At 44.5% G+C, this 24,797-nt stretch overlaps 1 pseudogene across 3 annotated transcripts in view; it reads left to right on the top strand.

The window, feature by feature from the left end:
* LOC149342109 (5-hydroxytryptamine receptor pseudogene) overlaps positions 1 to 24,797 on the top strand; it is a 279,261-nt pseudogene that overhangs the window by 196,481 nt on the left and 57,983 nt on the right. The window contains exon 1 of one of the 3 annotated variants that reach the window (XR_016283003.1): positions 1,313 to 1,448. The exons of the other annotated variants lie outside the window; for them this stretch is intronic. The product of XR_016283003.1 is annotated as a 5-hydroxytryptamine receptor pseudogene, transcript variant X3 (transcript). Of the gene's footprint in view, positions 1 to 1,312; positions 1,449 to 24,797 lie in introns of those variants that run through there. 3 annotated transcript variants of the gene reach the window in all.

Here is a 24,797-nt window from a genome sequence, read left to right as displayed (position 1 = left end):
GAAAGTCGGGTCTTGACAGTATTTCATATATCAGTATACTGAGAGCGGTACAGTCAATGCTGTCATTTGTTGTTTCTGTAAAAGACCCAAAAAGATTGGATTACTTTTCATTTTAGTCTTGTCCTGGCTCAGCGCCTACAACGCTCTTATATTTGGGCCACTACAAAGCTTCTGCAGCGTTTTCAGCATAGTAGAATCGGGAAGATAGTTGGCCTATTCATTTCAACAATGTGCCGAAAGGATGCCACCATTCGACGACCGTTCTCTTGGCAGTCAGCTGAAACTGTCAGAAACAATGCGCCTCTTCGTGCGCCGTCCTTCACGCTGTACCGGAAATTACCAATTCAATCACAAGGAAACTTATCGAAGGAGCGTTTCATTTGCCTCTACGAAACATGTAGGTAGCGCGATGTACGCGTATGTTTTCAGATGCTGAGCTAGTACTTTCACCAGTCACCACAATTATGTTTTCTGAAAAATTATTTAATAGAACCTTATGTCCCAATTACAGGCTATGTCCCAATTAAAAGTATAGAAAACTACAGAACCTCATGTTAGAGAAAGCGCACCATCAGCCTAGAGACACGCAAACGTGCGATCACTTCCTTTTCTTAGTCGAGTGTGGTGGTATAAAACTTCGCTTTTATCTAGCACATGATGTCCCAACTATTATGCCAAAGATATTTAACTAGCACCGAATGTTAACTCCCAAAAATACCTCGTGATAAGGACAAACGTACTCAAGAAATTAGAAGCCGCGTTTGCATCTGTGAACGCAGCGCTTAATTTGTATCGCAGAATACTTTTATTTCAATCCAACCGAATTAGAAACCACATGCAATACAGGTAGTGTGCAATACAGGTAGTGTGCAATACAGGTAGTGTGCAACATGCAATACAGGTAGTGTGCAACACAGCCTTTACACGGCGAGATTTTGGAGACGTAAGCATAAATCTCTTTGTTGCTGAAATTTTAAACCCAAGGTACAGCTCTAAGCTCCAACAATGTCTTTTATAGAAGCCATTACCTTCACATTGCCAGTCTAGTGATGTGACCGGAAAGCTCTTGGTATAGCCAACGCGTAGTGGATAGAAACTTCCAGCGCGGAATATTGCGAAAAGGGGCATCAACGTAAAAGCTAACCGCTGCATGTGTGAAAGAGCTCTTGCGTGTAGCACAGAACACATAAGTACGTCCATTATCCCCGTGACGCAGATGTGCCCCTTGTGACTGAATGACGCACAGCCGTCGAGAATAAGCACCATGTGTCATCACAACTGGCCTTCGCGGTGTTTTAAGACCCGTCCTGAAGGCTCATGGAGCTCGGTGAGTGTGGCAGCTGCTCCTATGGGAAATACAAGGCAGCAGTGATGCGTTTGCACTGCCATTACTGACGTGCAAGGGTGAAGATACCGTGCTACATTGGCAACATCTTTACATACGCAGAGTAAGTAGCTACGGCGTAGTTCGCGTTGCTGAAGGCCAACTAAATGCGAATCGAGGTATTTGTTTGCGTCAGAAACTGCTTGTTTGGTGATTTTGGTGTTTATTCCTTTTTAAATGGTGTAATATGATGCTGGCACACGAACGGGCTCTTATTGATAAACGTAGAAGCCTGAAAGGCGTTTTATCACACAGTTCTCACCACTTTCCCCCAAAGTGTCCGTACCTTTCTTTCACTGAAATTCATATCGTCGTTGTGCTAGTTCATCGGTCATGCCGTTCCATTAATGGCCAATAATTTGGCTTTTCAATTTGTTACTTCCACTTCGAATTTCTACCCTAGTGAAATTTGAAACGCATGTGTACTCAAGTTTCTTTACAAGATATAGGCCCAGGAGGATGGAATTATTCCAGAGCCTTCCGCTGCTGTGCACGTCAAAGCAAAGGCTCGGTAGTAGCGAGGATAGTTGCACTCTTTTTTTCATCAAACACGTGCCTGCGAAATTTTCTTGGGAAAACCTTCGTGGAAGAAAAGAGACTTTTAGGCTTTCGAGTCTGCCGAAGCGACTCTCATCGGGCTGGCATGTTTTCGAAATCCGACGCCAGCGCTTTTAGCGAAGGCTAGTTTATTTCAGTCGGGTCGCAAGCCCCATCTGGCCACGCTCTCCAACACAGCAGACGCGCCGTGACGGCAGTTGATTCGAGAAGCGCGCAGTTCCGATGGCACGCATTTTGCATCGTGGGAGAAACGCATATGCATGCACTCAAACTGCAGCAGATGCGCACGCGAAGTCATTTGTTATTTAAATTGACTCAGCGACCTATATTGGAGCTAGTTCCAGGCGTGCGTTTCGGGCCGCTAAGTTGGAAGTGGCGTTCGAAAAGGACTCATCGCTCTTTATTATTCCATTATGCTAGGCAAGCAGTGGTATGTATTCCGCTTACATTATGGACACAGTGAGCGAACAAATGCAGCGCTGTTTTCATGCGCTGCCTTTCTACGTTATTCTTTACTGTATATAAGCCATGAACGAAAGAAGGATATGCCAGCCTCTTCTTAAATGTGTGTGTAAAACAGGAATGAGCAGCGCGTCCCTAAATTCCGCGCTTCCATTCAGCATGCGTTGGTTAGGTTTTCGCCGTTCTATCTAATAAAATCTGCACCTCCTCTCTACTTTAGTCCTAGTCGCCGCCTGTCTGCTTACACACACATATCTATCTATGCTGCACCATTGCCAAGAATTCGGAACAGCTCCTAGAAAACGCCAGCAAGCTTTGCTGCCTGTGGCACAACCCAATGGACAAGTCTTGGTCTTTTACAACTAAAATAAAAAATAATGACCCGTTTATTTTTACCAGGCTTATGTTCTTGATGATCCTTTCAACTCATGGAGGCTTTAAGAGACGAGCTTGAAAAGAATCTAAATGTAAACAATGAGGCGCCATGGATGTGGCCAGCATTGACAGCTGTTTCGCGTTCCGAAACCCGATTCCTGAACAGTGTACAGCTCCGAACGCTTTTGTCTAGCTGGTGAAAATATGACAGGGCAAAATTTTCGCTTGTAAATGCCTTGTTTGTTGAAACAGCACGAAAATTGTCCAAACCTGACATTTTCGGAGTGCGGTTACCCGATCTCTCAGTGTAAGGTAGTAATCCAAAACATCCACTCGCACCGTAATTGTCACGCCGCAGCCCAGCGGTGTAATGTTAAACCGCACGAATGAAGAGATCTTCAAATCAAGCCTTCGCTACCTCCACGCCCTTTCTGGTTTGATTTAGTTTGTTGAGGTTTAACGTCCCAAAGAGACTCACGCTGTGAGGGACGCCGTAGTGAAGGGCTACGGAAATTTCTACCACCTGGGGTTCTTTAACGTGCACTGACATCGCACAGTACACGGGCCTCTAGAATTTCGCCTCCATCGAAATTCGGTGCCGCGGCCGGGATCGAACCCGCTTCTTTCGAGCTTCATGCGCTTTCTGTCACAATGTAGCTGTGAATGCTTCGTTTCCGGGTGGAGTGGCATTGGTCGTTGTGGTATTGTAGCAGATCATGGGATCACCGCGTTCGCGCAGACCATGCCTTGTGCACTGTTTAATCTTCGTTTTCAATGGGTGATGAGAGCTGTTGCAAGAAGACACCTAATACTTCTAAACGCCTATCATATGCTCTGTGGGGTATGTATAGCAGCTACAAGCCGTTATAAGGATAGGTGAGGTAGCAGATAAACAAGATAGAGGACTCCTGACAGTACTGTGAAGCTCACTAGACGATTACAATATTCGTCGACCGGAATGTACAGTACGGAATGAAGCAACCATGGTGTGATTTTTTTTTTCAGACAAAATACAACGACTGTTTAGACCGCTACAATTAATTCCTGTTAACGCTATTAAAAAGAAACGCCAGAGTTTAGTCAGCACCATAAAATGTGTAATTTCCTTCCCTTACGGCACGGTTCAGGTGTCCACCTAGATGTGACACAGATACTGCACCATTTCCTTTCCTCAATAGTCAGTTATTATTATTATTATTATTCATCAGGCTGCAGCTGCATCGAAGTACCGACTTAGCTGTGTAACGGAACGTTTACGGCACCCCTTATGCGGTTCGTGGCTGGGTGTTTCAGCCGGTGGAACAACCAGGCATTTAAACTTTGTTTACTTTTTTCTGGTCGCCGAAATTAATAGGGTCGACCTCTACTACGTGTCGATAAATGGGCGAGTAAAAACTGTACTTTAATTATCTTTCACGCTTTGTTGGAGCAAAAGGTCCTCGAAGGCGATGAGAACTCAGACTTCGTAAGACCTTTCTGGTGGTCATTGTGCACACGTAAAAACATCGTATAAAGCCCTAAAGTGCGGAATGAACGCTTCCAGGATTCCCGCCCACAGACCTCTATGGTCGCTCTCGAGCAAAAACAGACCATTCGTGTCGTGGAAGCAACTGCCGCCGTCAAATAAGCATGGCTATCTAATCGTGGGAACAGTTATTAACTGGCTGTTGTCCCTGTAGTCTTTTGTGTGGCTACTGCAATCGATAAGACATCTGTCAATCCCAAAGAGTTTATGCGCATCGCTAGCTTTGTGAACATGGCCTCCGATTCGCTAATGTCTTCGCATATCTAAGCTTCTGATAGCTCGGCACCAGCGGTCAGACCGAGTGTGTCCGCGTGGGTATCGTTGATTTTTCAAATTCCTATAGCGTGCAGTTTCCAGCAGTGCTCATTCACCCACATTGCACACCTTCGAAAAGACACGTTGTAAATGACCGATCTTTTGCCGCATGCCATTAGCAGTGTGCCCTGTTCTGACGTTGTTCTCTGTTGAGATCGCAGCGAATATATGCAGCAAACAGGCACACGTACTAGAATGTACGGCAGATATTGCTTCGTAACACACAGATTTGTAGTTCCGTGGGGTCTAGTGGTACGTGAAGTTGTTTCAAAACACAACGATGTTTAAAACGCAATGGAATGATTAAAGCAATTTCAAGGACCCTCGTAACAGCTTTTGTTGTGGACATCCACAACTTTGCGAATACGGGTCACTGAAACCGGGGGAATTAAAAAAAGAACGCCATGCACTAGCTTCAGTGAAGCTCAAAAAAAGAAAACCCAGTTCGTTGGCCGATGTCATTGAGCCAACATTGCGCTCAATATGGGAATTCCGGAATGTTTGAAGAAGCATTTATGGAATGGGCGTTTATAGCGCGTCTAGAATTCGCTAATTACCGAAAGGAGTCGGTCACGCGTCAGTGACCTTTTATATGTGAGACTGGCTTATATCCGCTAATTGCAAACACTAATTGGTGCGAGCAACACAAGTCACATTGCACCGTTGCGTCAGCATTGTTGCACAGGCATTCAGTGAGCTGCCTCGCTCGATGACACGATATGGCTTGGCCGCAGAGGTCGCAGCCCTATGCCTTTTAATTAACGGACCACTCTCTAACTTCGTTAGAATGGAACCGCCAATTAGAGAGCACCGCGGCCTTTTTCTGTCAAGAACGCATTTTGCGTCGCGTTCCAAGAAGCGGAGTAACGTTTGTGCAGCGGAAAAGGCGTGTTTCGCGTACTGGCTACTTCAGCGCGCTATCAGCGCCGTGTGTTGAGCGAGTGCCGCTGAGTCGGCAGAATAAAAAAAAAAAAGAACACCAAAGCTTCGAATGGCCCGAGGGAAATTAGTTCGACCGCGAAAACGTCGTTCACTGAGGCTCACTTGAGTGACGTAATTGCCAGCAATTTCATTAGGTGCCGCCGCCGCCGCAAAAGATGGGCTTCACTTTTATCAGAGCTCGATGTTGTAGGGACTCCAGGGCCCGGGGACGGAAAAAAAGAGAAGGATTAGAAGGAAAGTGAGGAGCCCGAAGGAATGCAGTCAGTTGCAGGTGTCGAACGGTTCTTGTCAGGTACTTGACCACGGCAACTAGAGGACAGCTTATCAACATTTCCAGTAGACCGTGCCTCCCGCCAGAGGCGATGTTTTTCGACAGAACGCATCGACCAACTCGACCAAGGTGAACACGAGTGCACGCTTACTACATCGTGTCCGTTTTAATCGTTGCGAGTTGTGTTGTGTTGGGTTGGGTTTAATGGCACATAGACAGCTAAGGCCAATCGTTGAGTGTGATTGAAGCTGAGTCGCCTGAAGTTTTTAGTCGTCTGGCGACGTGACCTCTTGGTACGTGTAAGGGCCAAAGGTCGTTGACCATAGGAGTAAAGACCAAATCGACACTGCCTGGCCTCATGTAGCTCGTCGGCTGTTTGCGAAGCCTGCATTGCCAGCACGCGCATCGTCTGGCGATAATTTGTTTACGTCCACAGGATACAGTGCCCATAGCTGGTGATTAACGGCTTTATAGAGCCTGGAAGTTGCTTGACAGCCTGGACTGGTCTACAGAAAGCAGCTATTCGCTTCGGGAGGCGCGGCAGTTGGGTGGTAACACTCCGCAGCTTTGTCTTGACGTACATGCGCGTGTTTCTGTGCGATTATCTGAGCACACTGCACGATCTGGCCTCTCTACAGTAGCGTACTGGTATTAATTGTTAATATTTGCCGAAATTCATTTCTATTAAATTCCGTGAACACGGATATGTTGTTCATGTTCATCTTTCGTTATAAAGCAACACTTGTAAATTCACCATCTGGCCATCAAGGGCTTCAAAGGATGTCTCCAAGCTGACACATGCTGCTCCACGCATCCAGCAGGCCTTTTACGGTGAACCTAGCGTCACGTGACTTACTAATAGTGACGAAAATTGCGTTTGTACATCGATAATGAAAGGTGTCGTTTCGACACACGAAGCTTGGTCTGCGGGCGAAGCAGCGGTACAGTGCCCTACTTGGGCCCCGCCTTTCCGACGGCTTTGAATGTACTCCTTCAACCTCTCATATTCGCTCCCGCTTTCACATCTCAAAGAACAACAGGCTTGAGTATAGGATGTCTGCGAGCAATGTAGCATCACGTTAGAAAAAAAAACGATGTTTCAGTGCAATAGAACAAATGTCGCAGTGAACTAGTTGTAAGGGCAGAAAAAAAACGATAATGAAAAATAATTACAGCTTTGCTCTTGTCAGTGACGTACAGTGCATGGACCCGAAGAATACAAGGATGAAATGTGAACGCACTGAATTGATCTCATTAGCTGATTTCCTGCGTTTTGCCACATGAAAGATGCGAACAGCTGCCTACTGCATGATATTATGGTCACTAGTACAGCCTGAAATAAGTATTTCAACCAACCATGACTACCACACTCATAATACGTTGCTACTAACGCTTTTCAACTGAAACAGCTTAGTATTAAGAACTTCCTCTCTAGCGTTTATTGATCAGGGGCTCTCAAGAAAAAGCTCTGTTACAAGTTTTTTGACCGTCAGACGTCATGGCTGTCGTATATGATTGGTTTAATTTGTGCGCCAAGCTTACATTCTTTAGGAGCTTTCTGGACTGAGCTGCTCATTAGTGGACGCCAGCTCTATAACTTCCACTCTGATTCACGTTTTTAGTGGCGTCGAATATAGTTGTTCCTTAGAGGGTCTACGTCTTCAAATCCTTGTTCTCCACAATGGTGATTCACCGGGAGGGCATTATGTACGCTATTTGGTTGAGTTACCGCGCGCTCTTCTGGATGGCTTCACGCTTCTCGATTTCGCGATGCCTGGATGGCATTTGCACCCTAGAAAATCGGGCGCATTCAAGCGGACGAGCCACTGAAAGGAACCGCTTGCCCAGAATGGTGCCTCGCCAAACTGTGGTTTCATAATGGGGGCTTTATCGCCAGACTTCTCGAACTGAATGAAGTCGATTTCGGGGCGCTCCTAGAAAAATCCCTTTGAGACACAATGCACGCGTGAGCTATTGCGAACTTTCGCCAGGAGAGGATGCGTTTCTGTGGAAGGCATCCCACAGTGGCAGTGCCATTCACCGTGCCATTATAGGATTTCTATTCAGTGGAGTGCGTGCAAGTGGGCGATTTTGTACTGTCGTATCAAAACGTTGTCTCTGCTGCGTCCGTCCCTTTAACAGATGACGTGTGAACCCAGTGAAAGCGGCATACAAAGTGTACGTAAGGGTACACTAGGGTCATATTCGGGGTGTTTCACGGAACCAGCAGGAGTGATTAAAAAAAATCTGTAAACCGCAGCTGTGTGAAACCACGAAGTTTTTGTTTGCCATCATATGGTGCTTCTCAGTGCATATTTTGCATCCCGCCTAATCAGTTAGGTAAGTTGAGTTATGTAAAACTTTTTATTCGCACTTTAGAGCCATGTGTGCTTCAGTAAGCGACACAGGGGGTTAGAGAACAATCGATCCAGTTTTTGTGTTAACCTGCCGTCTGCATGGTCCTTTTTCTTTACGGCGTTTCGAAAAAGGCGGCGAAATATGAAAACAACCCCACGTGACAACATTCACGTGCTGCCAAACTGAAGCGCACTCGATCGCGTTTTCAACAAACAAAGCGAGCGCAGTTTTCATGCCCAAGTAAACGGGCTTGCTCATTTCTACGGGTTGCATAGAAAGAAATAAAGAAAGCGTAGACTACCTTGGAGTGCGCCAGCTGACTGCGCCCCCATCTTTTCTTGTTTTGTGAATAAGATAACTAAGTAAAAATTGCACGATTTGTAAACCTCGCATTAGAAAGAAGAATTCAATGGCGCTATCGGGTCCCGTTAGGATCATCGACATAGTTACCTAATTTTTAATTAGCATACTCACATTTAGTCACCTACTCATTAATACATGTCTCCAAGACATTTCACTAAGTCAAAGACTACAATGCATTCACTAGGCCTACCTTTATTAAGCTTGAACCAAAGAGCATAGAATTTTTTCAACTCTTGTGCGGCTCTCACTGTTGCAGCCTATGCACCGTGACAATTTCTTTCTCCCTTTGGACTGTGGCTGAGCTGGTTTTTTCGCCCTTGCTTGTCCGTTAGCTTGTTTTAAGATATTCTTTTTTAATACAGCAAACCATCCCTTCCTTGTAGGTGTGCCTAACAGACGATTAAATGCCCATTTGCCTATTCTATTTGCGCCCACTGGTCATAGACGTCAAAGTTCTTAGTTGGATTTTCTTAGCGAAGTTGGAGACGCATTCCATTTCCTCACGGTACCTTCTGCTCAGAGAACCTGTATCGCCTCTCCAGAAAACAGTAGGCAAATGTTCTGATTGAGACGTTATTTTGTGTACCGATATATCGACTGCCTTTCCTCGGCTTTCTAGACAACTGTGTATTAACGCAGGTGCAGTGGATGTGTGTTCAATTGGCCTCAAAGACGTTTTTTTTTTAATTCACACGTCAATCTTACCTGGCTAAACGTGGCTTTGTGATAAGGGGACGTTTGTGCCTTAGTCAGTGAACTGTTGCCTGTGTCAGCAGCTGGAGGACAATTGGTCATTGCTTTGTGCTTTGCGATCATGTCTTGTTCTTTTGGGGACATTCTTCACCGAACTCTCAAAAAGGGACATTGAGATCACGCCCTGTGCTACAAGATGTCTGTTTACAATGAAAGTTTCTTAGGTTCTGTGTGGTGTTTCTGAGCTCATCAAACAGTTTAGCTTGTGGAAGAGCCGCATGATAGGTCACCAAGCATAGCTCCCACGTTCATCGGAGTCTGTTCACAGAGCAGTGTGGTTTTATTTCGGTGGTATATGCTGCGCAAAATGCACCTAATGTCTGGCTGCCTTTACTCGATGCTAGTGTGTATGCGTACCGGAATTTTCATGTGCGGGAAGAGTGATTACATGATCCTGGCGTGAGTGTGTATGACGGGTTCGCAGGATGAGCCTTGGTTAATTAAGAGTAGAAGGTTGCAATGTTGATGTGCTTTCATGTAATAAATAAAGAAAGCCTTTGCGGCCAATGGTTAGCGTGCCCCTCGTAATATGAAGCTCCTAAAATCGATTCCCATCCAAACAAAAATAAGCCAAATTTTTCTTTCGGATCAGTTTCATTATTTCTTCTATTTCCATCAGTATTTTTCGCCATCAGACAAAGAGGTTGACGCCTACGACGACGCCGATGATGATGACGTCGGCCTTTCCCCGACATGGGACCCTTAACGGTGGCCTGGTAGAAGCTCCTCATGAATTGGCTGTCGGTGGCCTGCCTATCACTTATAGCAGATCACTGCGTGCGCTTTTCTTGTTGTTGAAGAGCGTGCTGACCCACATTAAACACTTTATTGACAGCGGCTTAGGTCGCTCACATCAAGGCGATGAGCGCCTACGCTGCGTTGGCTAAAAACGCGTTTGGCTGCGCTACAATATGGAGCGCTAGAGACCAGACACTTGATTTTTTTTCGCATTTCATGGGCCTTCTATAAATTCTCAAAAAAAGGATTACGTAGCCAATACTCGGCTACAAAAAAACTCGTTTTTCTTACCCCCCCCCCCCCCCCCCCCCCCACCCAGAACTGGAGGAAACGTGATCGATTCTCATATAAATAATAAATTTTTTGAATTATTAATCGCAGGTAATTAACCAATTCTGCGGGATGTAAAGAATTACTCTGAATAGTGGCACACGACAGAAGACAATGGGTATTTCGTTTCGCCAAGGTACGGCGCACTGCCTTCTTTTTCCGTCATAGCCTCACGTTAGGTGCAAAAATCTGCATGTCCTCTAAGTAATGCTGCTAAGAGGCAGCGGAATACTGCAGTAGAATTCTGTTTTGGCGCTCTTACCGGGTGAATATTTAATGCGTTGCTTACGTTTCATTCATTACCGCTTTTGATTTTCTAAGTCGTTTCCTAAACTGTGCATCTCTAATTTTTTTGAAGGTGTTCATTAGAAGGGGGAATAAATTCATCGATAATCTGAGATAAGGAATAATGTTTAAGAAACTTCAAATATAGAGTCCTACATGGCGAGGGTAAGAGGTGAGCCCGCAATCACTACATGTCGCGTGCGACGCTCTGCAAACTTAGTTAAAGCGATGGCTGACTAGGTTTATACGTTAGGGGGTATTTGTGTTAGCTTCACCTTATTTAGGAGAGTTTTCGGCAGTGCCACAAATAGCCATTATGATCTTGAGCTACTAGCCGTTATAAACTGTTGCATAGGATATGGTCGAAGGTATACAAAACGGCAGCTGGATGGCGACCGTCTTGAACAAGACACTTGTTAAGCACTCAAGAACTTAGTAGATGAAGAGATCTTCTATGTCTGTGCGTGTGAACGAGCGCGCGCCTTCCCAGAGTGTTGGCTACTTTCCTATATTTGCATATTATATCCACTGGCCGTCTTCACCACGCAACCACCCACTTGCTTTCAGCGCAGAGAAGTTTTGTCCCAAACGCTTGTCCTCTTGGGGCATGGCTCTGAATTTTCCTCCCCATGAGGCTGCTTTTGTCAGCCTGAAAACTTCGAGGAAAGTTCTGCTGGAATTAGAAGATGAGTGAACTAAGTTGTCACGAAACAGAAAAGGGGTGTTGAGGTCGTACTCAGTGGGATTGGAACCAACTTTGAAACTTCTACAGTTTTGTTGAGCATTGATGAGGTCTGGCTAGACCCATCGAACACCAAACTCACCAACGTTTACATAAATGATAAGTATCAATGCCACCAAGAGGAGTCTTCGCATATCTAGATTGTTCGGCCAGCTTGCAGAGGATTAAGACACAACGATGTTTATAAGTGGAGGGGTTATGAGCCCTTTCGTGGGATTTAGAGCCATATGACAAGACTGAGATCGGATATGGGAGTAGCGAAGTGCAAACGTCTATTTCTGTCTGTAGGTGATGAGAATGCATTTGAGAACCTAACACGGACCGCACTAACAAAGCGGGGTAATTTGGTTTAAGTTCCGGCGTATTTTTGTTTGCATACCAGGCAGGAATTTCATTTTTGTTTTAGAATGTGTTTCGTTCAAAAGCTTTATGGTTGAAAAAAAAAAAAAAAACATGGAGCAGCTGGTTACGAATGTAATGTCATTAATTAGGGTATTTGGGGTAGAATGATTGTATGAATAACTGACAGCATAGCAGGAACTTTCGTGCAACAGGGTTCTACTCCTTTAGGTTTCTTGAATTTAAGCCAGCGGCAAAGCATGCACCTACACGACTTAGTCGCTATGACTTGCCTTCTAATTTCCCTTCAAATAATATACGCTCTCAAAGCCACATTGCTACTATTTTTTCGCCTACATTCAGGATGTGTTCATAGTTTAAGGGAAGACCAAAATACCAAAAAATGTTTGAAATGCGCCGTCGACTTTCAAAAATAAGAGCAGTATCTGCGTAGTTTGATCCCAGCTTTAACACCTAACTGGTCTTTTCGCAAGAGATAAAACCTTTCATATTTGTTCTACTTAATAAGGGAAAACGAGAGTTCCGATTCTTTTTATCTAGCTGTAGCTCGAGTCATAGCGAGAGACAAAAATGAGCGCTGCGCGAGATGTCAATGCGGTTACTTCGCAATTTGTGAACGACCTGCGTGGAGTCTGCGGAACGCTAGTGGAGATTGCATTTTTTTTTGCAGGATTAGCGCACAAAGACCATTATTTCTGCGCTCTTTGTAGCGAGTATTGCTTCATATATCTTTAATGAATGATGTACCACCTGCTGGGAAACCCTGATGTGACTACAACCCCTTTTATGTTTGTTTGTATGTTTGTTCTTTTTATTGTTATACATGTTCCTATCATCGCCGTTGTAAACCAATATGTGCCCCCCCCCCCCTTATGTAATGCCTTCGGGCTTTTAAGGTAACAATAAATGAAATGAAATCAAATCAAATCAAATTTCTAGGTTGCTTTTGTTTCTCCATCAAAGCCTCCATGAAATCAGTTTAATCCGATAGCTGCAGGGTGCTTCCATTCCTGAATGTATTTCATGCGGCCTTAACATTGCGATTGTATCAGCAATGGATTATCCCAGAGTCGACGATTGCAGGAAATAAAATTTTGCTCCCTGAAGAACTGCACGCAAGCTTCGGCAATCGCATATTCAGTGAAGTCCAAACTTCCATTATTCTAATTTTTTTTTTCGTTTTGTGCTTAAAGAACACAAAAGCACCTTTTTTTTAGTGCTCAGACTCAGAGAGACACAGCGAGAAAACATTTACGTACCGACTTGGAATCGGCTGGCCTTTTAGCAGCGACGAAGGGTCAAATTTTGCTTTTGTTTTGAGGGTTATACATAGTGTTTAACGCAAATTGAACCAGGGACGTTAAAAGTGGCGCACCGGAGACGCATTGTTTCCGCTTGTATTGCGGTCATCAGAGTATTTTTTTTAAATTGAGCACAATTACGTAATTACTTTAGATTAATTACGCAAATTTTTCAATATTTTTTTTAGGGTCATATGCGTTTCGTTAAGCTGTACAGAGGGTTACGAAACCACCGATACAGTTTATAGCGGCAACGTATTTTCGATGTGGTCCTTTTCTCCAGAATTCATAGTAAGCTTGTGAAGTATATGAAAAACCACCTAATTGCCCTTTTGCGCTAACGTAATGTAGCGCTGCCAAGCGTGTACTGAATGAACGAAGCGTGCGCGGTCGTCATCTGTAAGAAAGCTGCAGGCGCCGCATTCAGCACAGTCTTGAACATGGAATGTGCGCGCCGTGATTAGCAATAAGTGATAAGCTGACCACCGAAAGCTAATGTAAACCGGATTGTTAATGAATCATTCCACAGATAGAACAAAAAATAAAAAAAAATGAAGTAAAAGCTTTGTAGGTGCGTGTTTCAGGATAGCTTACGTTTGTAATAAGGGAGTAATTACTCATTGACGACCACCCGAGCGCAGCCAGACGGCCACAAAGGAAAGCTATACAGCTTTCACAGAAACTTCGTAGTTACAAACCTTATTACAAATCTACTCCACCTTGGGGGATTCCCCTAAATATTTGGTCGTAGCTTACGTTTCTTTTTCGTTTTTATAATTTTGCAGCCGCTTGAACTGAGCGGTAGCCACTCACTCTGCACAGCCAGCACTGACGTTTCGTTCGTTCAAAACACGGTTGGGAGCGCTAGAATATGGTAGCGTATGAGCAGACCCAGATTTTTTTTTTTTCAGATTTCACTGCTTTCTTCAAATTCCAGGAAAAAACAGCACTTAATAGGTGCAGCTTTTTTCAGAAGTGAGGAGCACAAGAGGTTTCCTTCAATATCATGTAGGGGTGCTCCGCTAGCATTCATTGGGATCCTACGTATCAGAGGGGGCGGGAGTTTCAACGCTGGGAATGCATTGAGCCACATGGTGTGGTTCGGAAGGAAATCGCCTGGCCTGCAAACTTTTCAGAAAGGGTTACATTGCTACAAAACACTGGATCGATTTTTTCTTAACCCCTCTACAATGTAACTCAACGCCACTGACACTAAAGTGAACATTAGAAATCTTGCAAAGTTAGGCCTACCTATTTAACTCATTAACGTGATTCTTTGCCCACAGTGACGGGTTTTGAAGGCGCAGGCTCCTTTCCCAAGCAATGCCGCCCTGGGAAGCCGAGCACTAGGCCGGGGCATAGCTGGCACAAGCCATTTTGAGAAAACCGGTGGGTACCCGGCCGGCGGCGAGAGTCGAACCCACCACCTCCCGAAGCCGAGGCGGACGCTCTGCCACAAGGCCACGGCTGCTTAGCTCATTAAATGGAGTTTAAAAATACTGGGAGAAGTGCCACGCGACGGGAAACAATATGTCACTGGTCTCACCCAGCTCAGGAGCGCCATTTTTTTCAAATCCTGAATTCATGTTACGAGAAACACCCTCTATAATATGAACAATCTTTGCTTGAATAAATAACTCTTTTTTTAATATCTGAAGCCCTAACTTTCCTTCTGCTTGAGATGCCATCGGAAGCAAAAAGTGCGTAACAATAAATCAGGAGGCGAACGTAGTATTTCGGATACCGGACCTTAATACCTTCGTCTTCTCTTTTCAACATCTCCGCTGAAATTCTATCTTTAATGTCGCCACATGCTGTTTTGAAAACGACTCGCATTAAGAGCCAATGGCGGGTCACATGGTGTTGCAATCATAGCTTTACACGTGTTCTGCTAAGAAGTATTGTTTTTTCTGTTGCTGCAATGACTTTAAACGAGCAGTCCAAACGAGCTTTTAACCCAAATAGCCTCGGCAAATGTTTGATGGCTCCAATAAAAAAAAAAACATTGCTTGTCTTTTAAGCTCTTTCGGTTACGAAAGCAACCCCTAAGAAGAGCAGATGGGCCATGCCATTTTAAAACCTCTTTGCTAACCACCCGTCTCTAGGTTCGCTTTTTATGTTTCGATGAATCAATATGAAATGAAAATAACATATATACCACTCCCGTTGACCTGTTTTTTTATATCACTAATGGGCTTTTTTATGTAATTGTACGGGAGTTCGTGAATATTTTTAGGGCTTTATGAACAGAGCTTTGGTGCTGCCCATGTGTGGGTAAAGAACTGTGGAAAATCCGCCGGGCAAGTCGTAGAATGCTTTTCGGCACTAATATAAATTTGTTTAATGTGTCGCTGACCAGCGAAGTATATCTTGCACTTTCATAATACAGCACCAAGTTTTGCCAAAATTCAGAGTGTTGCGAAGTTCTGGAGTCTATTAAGCAATAAAAACCACTAACACACGGGCCACTTTACTCAGCTAGAACGAGTTGTCTTCCTTACAAAAAAAGACTGATATCTTTTCAGTTCGGTCCGAGTCTCCACATACAATTGCGACCGTTGTATGCGTGCGTGCAAGAGACGCATACAGCTAGCTTTGTTTCCAATGCTATCAGGAAAGCCCTGGGTGTCGTATAGACTTTCCACACTGCCAGCAAAGTGTTCGAGAGGCGCAGGTGTCAACATGCCTACAGTGGCGCAAATCCACAGCTCCGTTATTGCCAGTGTAGCAGGTGTGGACTAATCTATAGTGTCCAAATAGGCAGTTGGTACGCTAGGGAGCACCCGGTTCCTGCTCGAAGTCGTATGAGCAAAGTGGATTTGTGGCCTACGACGAAGCCAGTGGAGGGAGCGAGCTATATCTCTTCTACATTTTTTTCGTTGGTGTAGCTTGAGCGCCACTAATGCTTCCTATGTTCTCTCTCCGCAAAAGCCCGAAGGCTTTCTTTGAGTTCATATTGACCGGGGATTTAGAGGGGACTGTACTGGCCACTTATCTCCCTGCAGCGCACTCTGATAGTCCATATGCTATGAAACATTACCTATTGGCGCCATCTTCATCATCATTATCCTCAGCCTGATTACTTCCACTCTCCAATTAACCCTGTCCTTTGCCAGCTGCGGCCACCGTATAACCCCAGAACTTCTTAATCTCATCCGCCCACCTAACTATTCGCTACCCCCTGCTACGCTTGACTTTTTTTGGAATCCACTCCGTTACCCTTAAGGACCAGCGGTTACACTTACCCAGCTTTTACCCTTAACTGACGCATCTTCTTGCAAATCTCAAGCCCTGCGGCCCTGTAGCATAACCTGTTTTTATTCTTTCCCTAAAAGGATCCTCGGAGACTGAATAACAGGATATGGAACAGAATTTAGCGATGAAATGCAAGAGAACGGTTTCTGATTTTCTTTGTATTGCACGTCTAGCGCAGCTAACGAGAACGAATCTTTAATTTCGCAAAATTTATACACTTACTAGGCACAAATTTCATTCCACAAATTGGACTTTTCAGCGTGTGCAGCAGAGGAAAGCAAATTATCGTGACGCCTTGCTCTTCCATGAGTGCTTCTGTACTGAAGGTAAACGCAAGCTACTCGGGGAGATGATTTGAAAAGCACTCAAAATGAGGCCCTCCCTCTCTCTCTATGCTTTTCTTGCTTTTGATTCTTTCAGCAGCGTTGAGCGCATAAGTACGTGTTGTTAAAATAATCACAGCACATAAACTGCGAGCTTTGAAACCTAAACCCTGTATGTCCTAAGTACTGTAAGGGTAGACAGAATAGACAACTACTCTGTCTGGCTCTGAAGCGTTCCTCTATAGTGAATCACTCTCCGACACAGCCAGTCAAGCGAAGATGTAAAAAAAGAGACGTCAGGCTATCAATGCTGCTTGTGTAGTGAATTTTCCTTTCGATTAAATGAAAAATATACGAACGAGTAGGAAAGCGTCACCACTGCAGTATCTCTTATCATAGCAGCCCTCTTGGAAACAAGCCAGCCGGAAAAAACTGCCTTCCCTTTTCTCATTGGACTAAACGGCACAAGTAGTGAATGAATGCTTACGTTGTGCGTGCTTCAGCACGAGGCTAATTTGAGCTTAAGTACATTACGAAATTCTAACAAAAGCACCCGGTTGCTGACCATTTTCAGAAACCAGCGCTTTTTTATGACTCGAAGCTAGAATGTAAGTCCGGGAATGAATAGTGACATCGGAAAGCTGCGAAAGCAATTTCTGCCGAGCGGCAGACTTTCTTACTTGTTTTTATCAATATTAGCTCTCGTAGTAATGCACTTACGTTTCCGGATTCTCCCTAAGGATCTTTGTGCGGTAGTCTGGTGTGCGGCAACGAACTTTTTCTTCTATTTACGTGTGATTAAAAACACGTTTGAATATCTTCATTGATTTTCCGTTCCCGTGCCATACTCTCGCCGCTTTCCGCGCCTCTATCTTGCTAACAAAAATCGAACACAACATGACGGGCAAGCAGCCAACATAGCTCGCACCCAGCGGCATGTACTCGCAAAGGAACAACAAAAATGCCAAGTTAATTTTCTTTTCCAACGGCCCAAGGCCTCTACACAGAAATGCACTCAGGCTAAAATATCGACGCACATATTACCGCAAGGTTCCAGCGAGCAACGCAAGTAGGAAGACTAGAAATAGAAAAAAAAATAGCTGGAAGAAAAGGGGAAAAGCAAAATACCAATAGCATTCCAGACCATAGTTTGAGCAGTGAATTGGAACGTGGAGAAAACTATCATAAGCTCGAATCCACTTACATATTAAGGCAGGCTTTTACAGGGATAAAGTAATTAGTGCTCAGTTTAATCAACAAAACCGAAGAAACGCGAACTCAATTCGAGAAAAAAAAAACTGTCAGCGCTCCTCTTCTAGATTCCCTCAGCAGATTCTACGCAAATGACTGCAGACATCTTCTTGTCCGTACACGACGTAAATTCGACAAGCAACTTACTTTTCTGCTTTTTTTTTAGAGATGAACATCGTTAATGGTAAAGGCTAACAAAGTAGGCCGTTCATGCGGGAACGTGTAATTAACTGCATCTCGTCGCCTCTGCTTCCCGCCTAATGGCCAACACGGCGTGTTCATACATCACCGCGTTTTTCGCATGAGGTAGCAAACAGCACCTTGTTAAGTTTAGGTCGCGCAGACATCATTAGCACACGCTGCGTGTCTGCGTTCAGGATTTTAACAAACTGCGCTACTTGGCAGGTTTCTCTTAGCATTTAAGTTATTTATCGGAAGCCACACTTTTGTGAATATCGTACAGGAAATAAAACACTGTAGCGCAGCGCATCGGTTATTTCAACGCTTTCAATGCGAAACTTCCAAAGCACCGGATGGAAGGTGGTTTCCGCTGCATCTCGCTCCCTGTAGTTATAAAACAATTTTTTTGTTCTGAAGCTCAGGACCCAGAGAAGGTTGCCGTCAAGCATACCTGTAGTTTCCTGCTTAGTTGTTCGGTCTCCTGAGCAGCCAAGTCTATAAAGCTAATGTGCCGGATCTTAATTACGGCGCATGGTAAACACTCATAATCGGCCTCTAGATCGGCGTATTTCCATGTAATGCGGTTGTTCCGATCTCGCTTTCTATAGATATGTAAATGCACCATTGGCCAGTCGGTTCCAAGTCTATCAGTTTTTCTTTTAATGTGCAATGTGTTGCTCATTTTTCAATTTCTACCTAATTTTTATTCACGAAAGAAGACAGCACGACAAAGTAATGGCTACAACAGGAACCTAAATATAAATCTCAAAAGAATTCTGATCCACAATCACCAGCTTTAAATAAAGCCTCACAAACAGAAATGTTTAAAAGACTCTTAATAAATATAAATCAATGAGCTGCACAAAGTACAGCTGCAGAGAACTGATTCGAATTTTATTGCACCAGAAAAACGTTTTGATTGTGGGTGACAAGAACGATTTTGCAGCTTGTTAAGAAAAAGCTGCACTCTCTGCGCAAGCTTGTCTTACCTACTGTATGCGCTATAGTATTCGTTTTTATACTTTATAACCCAGGATTATTTTTTGTAGTATTTTTGGTGATATAACTGCAAAAAGAAGTTTTAATTGTAACATTTTCTTTGTTTCTGAGAAGCCTGGAACCAATTATTAAAAATTGCACATTTGAGATAAAGAGAGGGCTTTTTTGAAGTGGTGATGCCAGTGTTGGCGGGCATAAGAAAAAGGCCGAGTCGTGTTTACTTCTGTGCTGGTTAGCTAAATTCCAATAGTTAACTTTATAATTACCACAGACTGTCCTTTCGTTGTCTTTAGAGGTTACCAGTAAACCGTGAGTATTAGCCATATCTGTTTTCAGAATTTCAGAAACGCGATTACCCTCCGCGCTGTGGCCCAACAACTTTTGGCCATGTGTTGCGTAATTCGAAATTCGTGGGATCACACTGGCCGTAAAGTGACGCACACCAGGGAACGTTACTCTGCGTCGCAAGCGCCACCTGACCCTGTGGTCCCCGCCTTGTTAAAAGAAGTCAGTAGCGGCCACGAGCCCAAAGTGGGTCACGGGGTAGCGACTGAGAGGGTCACGTCTCAAGTGCTCCGCAGAGTTACGCGATTTGACGGACGTCGCGGCGCGCACGCTTTGAATTGCGCTAGGAATGGCCAAATTTGTGTAGCCACAACACCGAGTGCAATCGCGTTTTTGAATTTCCATTACTAAAGTCAGCTACAAATTTGTAATTGACACCAGATGCCTGCCTGTAATAGCTAAAAACTGAACTATCTTTATGTGCTTAACATGCTTCGTAGTTAAGATGATTCACATGTTTTCAGACGTTCACTAGTACTGGCATTAATTTTCTAGAAAAACTGTCTTTCTGCGTCCAAAAGCGCATCGTTGAAAATTTATGACGGCTTTCCTTCAAATACATGGCGTAGTAAGAGGTGCTTCGACAGCCTTAGAACACTTCGCTGCCTGCCTCGAGCCTGAACAAGAATGTTTTGCTCCTAAGGGAAGTTAATTTTTTTTAACATAGGTTCACGCTGGCATGCGAGCCTCCCGCACCGGAGCGGACAAAACATCACGGTGTTATGAAGATCGCCGTCTAAGACAAGTATTTCGACAGCACCCTCGATCTCCGGTTATTTGAAACAGGGGTTTTGAATCGTCATCCCGAATCTTCATCGTTCAGCTTTATTTTAAACTAAGTGGGGCACACTACCATGCCAAAGATAGCCGAAAGTTAGGTTATTCTTATAAAGGAACCATGGTTTCACGATAATACTCTAGATAGAAATACTGTGTGTGTCACCTAACCACTTCACCTCTAAAAGATGTGAAAACGAGTTGGAAGTTCGTGAAGAGCAATACCACATTGATGCCATCCGCACTTCATTTTTTTTCTTGCTCACATTTAACAAATTGTGAAAACGTCAAATGTGGAATGTTCTCCTAGTTTCACGAAATATCATCCTATTTCTTCCTTTCCCTTAATTAGCACATTGGTTGATGATATATAACGTCAATCAATCAATCAATCAATCAATCAATCAATCAATCAATCAATCAATCAATCAATCAATCAATCAATCAATCAATCAATCAAACAAACAAACAAACTTTCACTTGAGCTTTTTGCCAAAGGAAGGCCTTTGGTACGGGCCACAAACGCTTAGTAAACTAGAAACCGTTCTGGACAATAGATGTTCTGGACAATAAATGCAGGGCCTGGTGGCCGCGCGGGAAACTGGGAGAAAGAATATCACTTTTTTTTTGTTTCTGGTCTTGTGGCGTGCAAAATGAATGCGATCAAGACGAAGACAACTCTCATGTTGAAACGTTGACAAGCTCTCTGAGGCATTTTCCTCCCTTGTTAACTTTGTGTTTACAAGAAACCCATCTACCGGCCCTTTCTCTAACAACTTCCTCAGTATGAAATATTCGAAGGTGGACCGGCTTTAGTGGTTTTTGTGTTCGGCTGCAGAAAACATGCTCGCGGGATGGAATTCCCGCATTTCGATGGAGACGAAATGCAGAACAGTCGTGTTTTGTGCGTTGTCAATGTGTGTTAAAGAATTCAGGTGGTTGATATCAACCTGGCGTTTCAGTGTCGACATATGCTGGAAATGCTGTTTACTTATTTGCCTCTTGGCCATTTATGTTTGTGAAAATTAACGAACGCGTCGAGACAGAAGCTATATACGTCTAGAATGACATGCTGTAGGAAAGCAGGGACGAAGGAAAAACGAACTGCGTTTCGCTTTCCGGGGGGTTTCCTAAACTTTCGTCAGTGAAATCCTCATCCCATAGAGCCCGTTGCCACAGCATAAAAAATGAAACAAAGAGAAAAATTGATTTACGCGTTCAGTAAGCAGGGGAAAAATCGAGTAGGAATGCCCCTGAGGCAGAAAGCGCACTGCGAATGGGCCATCCAGTTCGCCACTGCTCTTCGTGGATCGGTGCGGGTGGAATGCACCGGCCATGGCTGTGGAGCCTATTGCCCCCGAGCTTTATGACCGCTCCCAGAGATTGGGCAGTCCAATCCTAGCGGACGCAATAAAGGCGTCCCAACGTCCTCCGGAAGCGTGTTCCGAGGCAAGCTCCAAATGAGCCTTCTCGCAGCACTCGGTTCCCGCTTGTCCCGCGTAGACTACCGAGGACGACGACGCCGATGCAGTGGCATCATCTGCTCCGAGCAGAGCCGGGCCTGCGGGCCCAACGGGGCACGTGCCGGAATAATTGTGGCCGGAAACGAGTGTCGTATAACAGATACATTCGATGCGACGAGTCGCCCTAGTGTTGCGGTACTTGAAATCCTTTGCGATATCTCGTGACCTATACCATCAGCGTTTTGCGCCTGCAGCTATCTTTACGATAGGCGATAAAGGGTTTTGTGAGGCTGAAAATAATAAGTAGAAAGTATCAATCGGCATATATCTCTTATTTGGTTTTTTAAGTAGATGTGAATATAACCCTCGTAGTAACCCTCTTCCGATGTTAGCTAGCGTAGGTAGGGCGCTGCTTACTGTTTCCGATTAAGGTAGATAAGACACAGAGGTGCAATAAGAGAAGGAAGATTGGTTTATTGGTTTATTGCGGTTTAACGTCACGAAGAAACTCAGGCTATGAGGGACGCCGTAGTGAAGGGCTCCGGAAATTTCGACCGCCTGCCTGGAGTTCATTAACGCGCACTGACATCGCACAGCACATGGGCCTCTAGAACTTCGCCCTCATCAAAATTCGGCCGCCGTGGCCGAGATCGAACCCGCGTTTTTCGGGCCAGCAGCCGAGCGCCGTAACCACTGAGCCACCGCGGCGGGGCAAGAGGAGGAAGAGATGATCGAACGTGCTTTTTCATGTTTGTTAGTTACATGTTGCTACAACAAAGTGAAAGACAGAACGAGTGAACAGCTTAGGCCATGAAAATGTTATCTGGTACAAAGTTATGTCCAGCTGCACTGAAAACGGATGTATAAAGTTAATTTAAAAAAATAGAACAAGGAAGTATAATGTTGCTAGTAGCACCCATCTGGCCCTCGCGTTTTGTGTTACCTGTCTTAACGCTAAGTTCTTCATTCAAGAAGTATGTCTGACCAACAGACCACTCAGTATAGTTTGTTATAGTGAAAAAGCAAGCCAACAAGATTGTCACTAGAGTGATGTAGACCCATCCAAACATTTAGCGACTATTTTATTGCATGTTGCCAACGTATACAAAAAGGCCTTAACTTGCCAAATCACGGCATGCGTGCTTTTTATTTATATCAGGTCATATTGATTTGCGCAGGATAAGAAGAACACATCGATAAAAAGCCGCCTGATTTTAATATAACCTGAAATGTCGGCGCGAAGGTGCAAGGTAGTGTCAAACATTCTTTATTAAGTGAGTATGAAAACGAAGCTCGACGGCTCCTGGAAGGGTCCTCAGTTTTGCCGTGCTCGTTCAGTTTTGCTGTGTCTGATAGGATTTCGATTATATGATAAAATGCATTAGGGTCATACTTCCATCACACTGAGGAAGTCGTGCCTGGGATGCCCGAGGGTTTGACTCATCGGTTCCACTAAATTATGGAAGGCAGGCGAAAGTAGACTTCCGCAGACTGCATGTTGGAGCTTGGTTTCTTTAAAAGCATTTAGTAATCCTTGCCATTGCCAGAGGCACTACGTCTACATTAAATTTTGCCACTTCAGAAACGCCTATTCTCACTTCATGGAGCAACTTTAGGGCCTCGTGAACTGAAACGTGCCTTCAATGCGGTAGCGATGAACTGCATCTATAATAGAGCTACTCTTTCCGCATGAAATTATTTGCGAGGACGTAGACGGGAAGTTTCTAGACATCGCCTGAGGACCGTAGTGCTACGTTGTGCTCCACCCTAAAGGCCACTCTGGCGGTGTCAAGGTTTGTTTTCGGAAGTGACAGTCAGCATCTCGGATGACAGACGCAGAAAAGCGAGCGTTCAGAAGAAGCACTTTGTTCCAGACTGGCTCCAACCATAGTGCGCATGAGATACATTACTTATCAGGGAAGGAGTGGTTTTAACTCTAGAAGACTGTCCAGGCAGATGAGACTGATGTGAGCATTTGTCTGAACCTTCAAAGCAGCCAACATAGTGATGGGTGGCTCCTCGTTGCGAGTGGAGTTAGGCGCTTATGCGATCGTACAGTGAGTGACGCGCAATCTAGTATCATTCATCCTTCGCGTGGAGCAATGCAAGCAGTTTTATCAGGACTTCTTCTCGCAGTCTCATAAAAACTGGGCTCACAGGACTGTAGGCATGGAAGTACTTTCTGATATCCGGAGGAGCAGAAAACATTCCAGTCAGCATTTAGTACACTACTATTGAACATTCCTCTTCAGCACTTTATGTCAGACAGTGGCGCACCCCACGGCCATATCTGGGCCAACAGCTACTCCACGAAGCAATTTCACGCAAGAGCGCTGAAAGAACCAAAGAGCTGAAAATGGGACCTAGGACCTTAAAGCGTAATTCTGCTCTTATCTATTTTTGTGGAAAGTAGCCCGCTTTAATAACAATATAAGAATTTGCCGCTCAAACACCCTCATACTTATGGCCAAAGTTTACGGTGGATAGCAATCCAGAAGAGGAGAATGAGATGCTATAAACGGGACTGCAGCACCCTTGCTACTCTTGTTACAGGGTAGTCTGAGGCATTGCATCATTAAATTCAGCACCATGTACAAGCGTCAAACGCTAATTTGAGTTTATTCATGGATATGTCTTTTCTGAACTCTCAATCGGTTTGTCATCAGTATATTTATTTACGGGAAGACCTTCAAAAACCTTGACCACATTAGCGTTAAAACCGTGAAAGGGGGTAGTAACTCTAACAGCATGAATTCTATGCCACATGAATGTACCCGTATACGCGAAAACAGCTAGCGCATGAAACGGGACGAAAAAAGAAACGCCACAAGCGCTTATGGTGTGTCCCTTCGCCCCGTTTCGAGCGCTAGCTGATTTCATAAATAACTTACATGCCCAAATTCACTTCCTAACCGCATACGCGAGTTTTGTCAGGTTCATCTGCTTTGTTGATGGAGCAGTTTGGACGGTGAGTGGAAATGGCATGGAGTTATTTAGAGAGACGGATACTCTTTAATATGTGCTCCGGTCGGTCACGTCACTCAAATCGGTTGAGGAAAGGTGTGACACGACAGTCGCTGCGCAACGCTCATCTCTTTAAGAAGCACGGGGTATTTGCGGCAAGGAAAAGTGCTGCGGTCTT

The sequence above is a fragment of the Amblyomma mixtum genome, chromosome 5 (assembly GCF_055824585.1).
Source record: "Amblyomma mixtum isolate Tamu chromosome 5, ASM5582458v1, whole genome shotgun sequence".
Lineage (NCBI taxonomy): Eukaryota > Metazoa > Arthropoda > Arachnida > Ixodida > Ixodidae > Amblyomma > Amblyomma mixtum.
Note: the sequence above shows the minus strand (reverse complement) of the source record. Positions and strands in the feature narration are given on the sequence as shown.